An 8,201-nucleotide genomic window follows, 5' to 3' on the forward strand; every position below is an offset into this window, starting at 1 on the left:
TGATTGCGTGTGTGTGTGTGTGTGTGTGTGTGTGTGTTGTAGTGCCATAACTGTGAACACACAATCTGCATTACATTTACATCAATTATTTGTACATTTCAACTCATTTTCTTCTTTTTAAAGTTTAAACCTGTAGCATCTCTTATCACTCAATATTTCTTATATATCTTTTTTTGTAAATTCTTTCCTTTTTTATATTGATTTTTGTTTTTTATTCATTTACACAAATGCAAGAGATACAAATTGATACATAAACAATAGAAAATGTGATGGATGTGAAGTATGGCTTGATCAGGACACTCTCCAGTGCATACTTTAATCCATTAGAAAAGGGGCAAAATATTAAAAGAATGGGAAAGAGAGAGAGAAAAAAGGAAAAAAAAGACAAAAGATAAGATGACACACACTAGCAGACATCCATATATACAAGTACACAAAGTAATTAAATGAAATTAAAATGAATAATCCATAAGGATAACATTGTGGAGATAAAAATAATTTGTGCAGGTGCTCAGTTTAAAATATGAGATGGCAGAGCGTTCCATATCACAGAACCTCGGTAAATTAAACCAAACTGTAATTGAGATGTTCGACAGATAGGAGGCCTGAGTTTATAGTTATTTCGAGTGGAATAATTGTGGAATTGATTATTGTAGGAATGTTGTTCATGAGAATATGAGGGAGGGATCCTGTTTAAAGAACTGTATACAAATTAAGCAATCTGTAGTTGATTTGTATCTGTAGTTGATTTGATAAACACTGAGGATGTCTGACTGGAAAAAACTGGTTGAAATGAATAAATATGAATATATTATTTAGGACTACTTCCTTTTGTGTAAATATGTCATGCACCACAACACCACACAAGGTAAATTACTTGTATGTGCAAACCTACTTGGCAATAAACCTGATTTTGATTCTGATTGTGATTTAAATTTTTTAGATATTCTACACAAATTTCAGATACTTGTCAAACCAAAAGGAGCGATGTTATTGATCTCTCCAATGATGTCATAACTTGTAAGAACTGGTGGTGATATATTCTACAAATTTAAATACATTTCTAAATAGGCTACTACATTTTTGGGAAGTGAAATATAATTCATAAAGATAAGACATTTAGAGATAAACACTGTATGACAAGGTCAAAAAAGGTGCTACATCCTATGAAAAAATGTTCTTGAAAGATTTAAAAATCCCCTCCAGACATGTTTTAAGGTATATACAAATACTAGAGTAACATTTCAAAAACAATCACAATTCCTTGATTGGTTTTCCACAAAAGAAGTATAATTACCCAGTTGAAAATCCTTAAAATTACATCTACTCCTTCCTACACTGACAATGGACATCACACTCTTATGGAAGTCGTATATTGTTGGAGCATGACTGGCTTCCAGACGAGTTATGATGTCACAGAATCCTGCTCGTAACTACATGTGTTCAACTCACACCTAAGATAAGCAAAGCAGATAAATGTGAAAACAGCAATTTAGTGCACATACACCTCCTGAACAATGCAGGTCAAACATCTAGGCAAAGTAAAACATATTTTTTAGTGGAGTTAATTGATAATGATCTACTGTATCATAGTTGTGATTTTTGTGGACTGGTCAAGGAAAGCACATTCTTTCATTGTATTAGTCGAAAATATTTTGGACTAATTTTGAGAAATTTTTAACATTGACACTTGGTAATGTGTAGATACACCTATTACATATTCAATTTTATTTTTAGCACAATACAATCCATAAAAGAAGGTAAATTGTAATACTTCATATCCACAAAGCACAGTAGTCAAATTCCACTTTTTGAATTAAAAAAAAAAAGTTACAGCAATACTGTTTGTAAAATTAATAGCCAAATTTGAGATTTGTTTGTGGATTCATTGTTTAAATGTCTGTATTAAAAAAAAGGTTTTCTAACACAGTATCTTATGTGTTCAGTAATAGCTTGAGGAAGCTTTAATTATTACATTTTACCACAAATGACATATTTGAAAAAACATGCTATTCTAATCTATTCTACTTCAAAATGTCCTGCTCGTGTAAGTTAGTTTCTTTTTTTCCAACACTGTTATGATTGTGAAACATTCTTCAACCTTTGTTCTATTTTGAGTAGGCTATCAGTGAGCAATTTTAAATTTATACTTATATGTACTATCCCCAAAGAAATGATGCCAGCACAAGGCCTGGCAATACTGTACACACCAGTTTTATTATCTTATACCTGTCAGCGTTGTAGGAGTTGTCTGGGAAGAATCCCATTGTCTGTTAGACCGACAGAGCAACAGTGCCAATGATACAACACAGTCGACCTTATCATTTGCTCCCAGGCCTTTTATCGCAGAGTCAGAAAGACTTTATCTTTTGAAGTAGTCCTAAAAGTTGTCTTTGAAATGATACCATCATCCAAATTGGGCAGTGACATGTCTAACCTTTTTGCACATGGTTTTCAAGAAAAAAGACTACATACACAATGAAAGCAACCAGAAATACTTTACCCTATAGCGCGGAGGTTCCACAATTGATGATAATACAGAGCTTAAAAGGAACAATAAAAATCATTTATACAGTTAAAATTGATAAACACTTTAAGATAGTGCCTGTGTGAGATGGTTCCTGTCTTTTGCAGCCTATAGTATCTGCTGTCTATCTGAGAGACAAGTCATCTTCATTGACAGTGACAGTTGGTAAGTGGGATAGCGTGAGAAAGTTTCATCTGCAACTATTCAGATACACAACAACAGGAGATAAGAATGAATGATGGGGTGGAGAGGATCAGGTTTCAACCATCTACTTGTGATACATTTAATCGCAGCTCCAAAAGTATTTGGAACAAATAGATTTCAGCCCTTCCCGCGAAGCCTTCAGGAATTGCTCCGAGGAGGACCGCCTTTGGATCTTCAGCCATGAACTTGTGAAACACTTCTCTGAGGGCGTCTGACACATGCTTCTAGAAATTTCTTAACTTTGAACATGACCAAAAAATGTTGTGTGGTTGCCAGTTTGCTAGTCGGGCTCCGCTTTAATGTTAGTTGCGGGAACCGAAAGTATCTTGTTATAACTTTCCATTTGAACTCCCTCCAAGTGTTAGAATTGCTCATCAAATGTGCCTCCCTATAAACTTCCCCCAGGTATCTAATAATATATCTGTATTCATTTTAACCTCTCATTGCTCCTTTATTTGTAATGTATTGTTTGGGGTCATTTAGAGGAAAAAATAGGTATAAATTGGAGATTACTTTTCTAACCTCATTTCCAAATTGCAGTTCTGTAAGGAACTGTCCTACTGGAGTAGGCTTTTTTGTATTTTCCCATTCCTTATGCGTCAAGTGTCTCACTATTGTGAAAAAATTATGTAAATAACTGAGTCCATATTCAGATCCCTTTTTAAAGCCTACATCTATATGCACTGGTACACAATCCTTCAGATAACCTACACTAGCCACTGATGAGATTTGCTTTGGTAAGCTAGGCGAAGTTTGTATGGCTCTCCAGATTTATAGAGTTACCCTAGTCCACTCCCCCATTTGAGCATTTTTTTGGGGGAAACATCGAAGAAGGGAAGCAACTTTAGAGGTACCAAACAGAGGCCATCATGTATATGAAGAATCCTTAATCCATGATACTAGGTGCCTCACTTGAATGGCCCAGAAGTAATACCTGAAATATGGAACTCCCACCCCTTCATTCGGTTTTGCTACTTGTAATGTTTTAAGCCTTATTCTTGGTTCTTTTCCTTGCCATTTAATTTTGAAATTATTTTACTCAGTTTATCAAATGTAGATTTTGAAGAATCTGAAATAGATAAAGTAACCTGGGCAGAACATTCATACATACACTCTCCACACAGCCTATTAGAGAAAGAGGGAGCGTTGATCTTCACTAATGCATCAGACTATCTTCTTGGAATTATCTTATTTTTCTATAGAGAAGGGGGAAAATACCCAAATATCTAAAGCCATCCTTAGGCCATTTAAAGCCACTATTAAGTTTAACTGATTTTGGAATTTGGCCACTGATAAAAATCATTTTTTGAGAACAAAGTGGTATTTCACTATTTCAAGCTGAGCAGACACTTAACAGCCATTCTCATTTCATGCAGTGCTGAATACTGATCAGAGTGTCTAAAATAGCAGAAAGATGGACAGTAATCACTATGTAGTCTTTAGTTCCTAGTTGATTGTAGCCTTAAAATATGCAAAACTTTAAGAGTCATTGATACTTTGAAGCTTTAATTCAGTCATTATTTGGTAGAATTGCAGCATTGTTGCTTGATAGTGTACAATACAAATCATCTTTTTAAAAAGTGACTGGCACTATATACACTGAATTAAAAAACAAATGTTAATGACATTTTCTCCCTTTCAGTTTAATTCATATGCGGTATATTTCATTATTTGCCAATTTGCTTCTCCATTGCCTTTTCATTTATGTGGTGTTTGTGATGTTCAACGGCTTATATAACTCAGCCAGCAGGGAAACATCTTCAACAGCTGTGGATTTCTCTGCTGACAATAAGGGTAGTTTTTAATTAATTATTTTTGTTATATGTGGAGGCAGTACAAAGGCAGCAAGTTGTTCCAGTCAGTCTGATGAAGGTTCTGCTGTGGCTGTTTTCTTGTGAGCAAAGACTGTGGCCTGCTTGCACTGTGTAGGAGTACAGGTGAGTGCGAGCTATGCAGAAAGGTGTGGGTCAGCGGAGTAGGTGTAGGTTTTTCTTGGTCAACAAGAAAATATTTGTTTTTCTAATCTACCAAGTACAGAGGCTCTTTTTTAATTCGATCTTTGTTCGTGGGGTGTATTTGAGGATTTCTGAGCAGGACAACATAAATTTACAATTACCGCTTGTCAACTGTAAAAGATTCTCCATACATTGGTGATATCATAGCTTTTAAATTTTGAGATGAAACACCACCTCATGCCCCTATGTGCTCATCACATACTGTATAAAGAGAAGGGCAGGTAAAGCAATGACATGATCATTTAATAAAAAATACAATATGTCTATTCTGATTCTGAATTTTTTCATCCAGCAGAAACTTATCAGCTGCATTACAGAGTCTTGAGAAAATCCCTGTTTCACATTTCGAATCACCAGCATCCAGTAAAATCTACATTTATAGGCAATGTCATGGAGCCTACTTTCTCCATTTCCAATATGTAATTGAATTAATGTTGGTATGTACGCTGAGAGGAAAGTGCACTTTCCTCTCGCTCATCTGATCAACATTTTTATCAGCCATGAACTTGTGATGTTTGAGAAATGCTTATTCACTTGTGTTTAGTCTTTTTGCTCACACAAGTTTTCTTTAAGGGGACTTTAATTCCCTTCCCTGACCTGCTTGACCCTTTAAGAAGAAGGAGTGCACTTCCCCTTTAAAATATCTTTGTGGGTGTTTTTTCCTGCTGTAATGTTAGTCAGTTCCAAAGAAGGGAATGTTTACTTGCTTATTAACTTCAGTAAAAATATGTATTTTTGATGATATTTTTGTCAAAATACAGTTGAATACCATTTAGCTTCAAACAAGGGGTAATCAATGCCACCTGGGTCAAAGTGGCATTAGCTCCAGAGACCCTTCCTGATTAGCCACAGACAGCAGGTGATAGGGTATAAAAGGTTTTGGAAGAGAGCAAACCAGTTGGTCTGTTTTTCCCAGGGCCAGTGTTTTGTGGACTGTGAAGGTTTTTTCCACTAATTATCTGCAGATGATGAACCTAATGAGATTGTTTTTGTTTCTCCTTTTTGTGGCCAGTTAAATACTTTTTTTTTTATTCTGCAAAAATCAGCGCCTGCTTGCTGGTCCATCCTTCCCACTCAGCCATAAGACCTTTTCAGTCCTTATACAAACAAACTCTAAAAACTCTGGACGAAAAGCTAATGCATTTCCATCACTGCAGGGTACTGGACAAATACAATTTACTGAGCTTTGAGAATTTTAGATTATTCTCAAATGTGTGCCTAGTTTATAAAATTTTAAATGGTTTGGCCCTTACTCTACTACGTGACTTTGTGTACACTCGCTCAGTAAGTTCTATTAGATCCTCCAGAATATCCTCTATACAAGACTGTACCATACCATTTTGTTGCACTGCATTTGGGCAATCAGCTTTTACTGTGAAAGCCACAACTCAGTGGAATGTCCTACCTGATGATATGAAGAGCTGCAGTTCCATCAGTACGTTCAAAACCAAATTAAAAAAAATCTTCTAAAAACTACTCAGCTCTGTAACCACTGACTCTAAATTTCATCTCATGGTCTTCTCATGAAGTCAAATAATCTTGCTTTTACTTTGACAGGTTTAAATGATTATTTTTTTGTTGACAGTGTGGGTGTATGTAATGTGCTATTGTGTGTAGCTTTGTATTTTGTATTATGTGTCCTGTGTGTTTTTTGCTTTGTCCTGTTTGTTATTGTGTTGTTATATGTTTTAATTGTGACCTGCCTGAGGGACTGCAGATTAAAATGAGCTATAAGCTAACCCTGGTGCAGTACATCAAATGTTAACATTTATGTTTAACACCGCACATGGTCCCAATAAATACAATACAACAACACTACCAACCATCCTTAAGTACAACAGGCAACAGAGGCCCTTTTCCCATAGCATGCCTATGTTTGGCACTGGGTTTTCAGCAGAAAAGTGGTTGATTACCTTATAAGGTGCTATGAAAAAGTGGAAGTGTCCATTCTGAGGACATCTTGGGATGAGAAGGTTAAAGGTTTGGCCTCTTGGCAACCAGTATCCCTCCTTATTGTCTGTACTGTCCTTGAGTAAGACAGACACCTCTCTGCTCTGGAAGTGCTGAACTTCTTTGCCACAGTTTGGCTTTTAAAGTACTCACATACATGAAAGTTCATGAGTCACAGCACATTGTAATGGGTGGCTACTGTAAATGAGTTTGAAAGACATATTTATGGTCTAAAAATTATGAAGACAGGCACCAATGTGTTGCTTTATATAACAAACCCATTTATCATCATGTCTACTTGCACTGTATGAAGAGTTCAGGTGATTATGATGATATGGTTATTTGAGCAAAGGCAAGGTCTAAGAGTATTGAGCCTTTGCCGCCAATGATTGCAGTCAAGCCCATTTGTTCAGCTGATGTCTGACTCTGCAGCCTGAGAAACCTGAGAAATATTCCATCAGAGTTGCAAATATCAAATACAAAGATGATTTCTCACAAATAAAGCTATACAGGTTTTATTATGAGAGTCAGACAAGATCGTATATTACCTAAAATGAAACAACAATTTGTATCTTGTACAGTAAAAACATTTTTGGATCAACGGAATGACTATTCTGTTTGTGTACTTTTGCTGCACTCAAGTGGACAAAAATATAATTACATGTTGATTTTTCTCTAAATTCTTTGTAAACTGAATTTTGCTTTGATACATTTGTCCCGTAGTTCAATTCTCAAACATGCACAAAACTAGTTTTAGATTAATCCTTTGCCTAGATTTAAAGACATCATAACAGAGCAAATAAAAACATTTCTTATTTTTTTATCAGCCCATTTTTATTTTAAATGACAAACAGGGACAACACTGTAATCAAAGAAGTCCATTACAATTTTGCATCTTGTCTACAGGGCGGCTTGATTTAATGAATGAATGAATGGATTTTTTTTTATTTTTCCGGTTCACTTTGTTTATAGAAAGCATCGCATGTGACAATAATACAATAACAGAAAACAATGAGGCATCATAATGAAATAAAGCTAATACAAAGGACATGACTTCACTTTCGGTTTGTTGATACAATCAACATGGTAACAGGACAAAGGGTCAAAGTAATAATAAATAAATAAATAAATAAATAGATAGAAAAATAACTTTTACAGAAAAGGTAGGCAATAAAATCAGATTTCTTGAAAAAAAAATCTCGGAGCACACTACTGTATGAGGACTTTTCTTATTGTTTGTAAGTTGGATAGACTCAAAACAATCTCTAAATTCAATCATGAAAAGTTCAAACGATGGGCTAGACCTCGAGAACTTGAATTTATGGATGTGAAAAATTCCCAGTAAAATGAATAAACTGACAGTCAGTTGAACTTTCTGGTTTTTGTTTTCATAGTATAGCATCACATCCTTGGCGCCTGATTTAATTAGTTTGTTTGTTTTTCTTTAATTAAATATATTGCTATGACGTCGCAAACGAGAGAACGAGACAAGTCGCGCGATATTT

Source organism: Thunnus thynnus, chromosome 19 (assembly GCF_963924715.1).
Source record: "Thunnus thynnus chromosome 19, fThuThy2.1, whole genome shotgun sequence".
Lineage (NCBI taxonomy): Eukaryota > Metazoa > Chordata > Actinopteri > Scombriformes > Scombridae > Thunnus > Thunnus thynnus.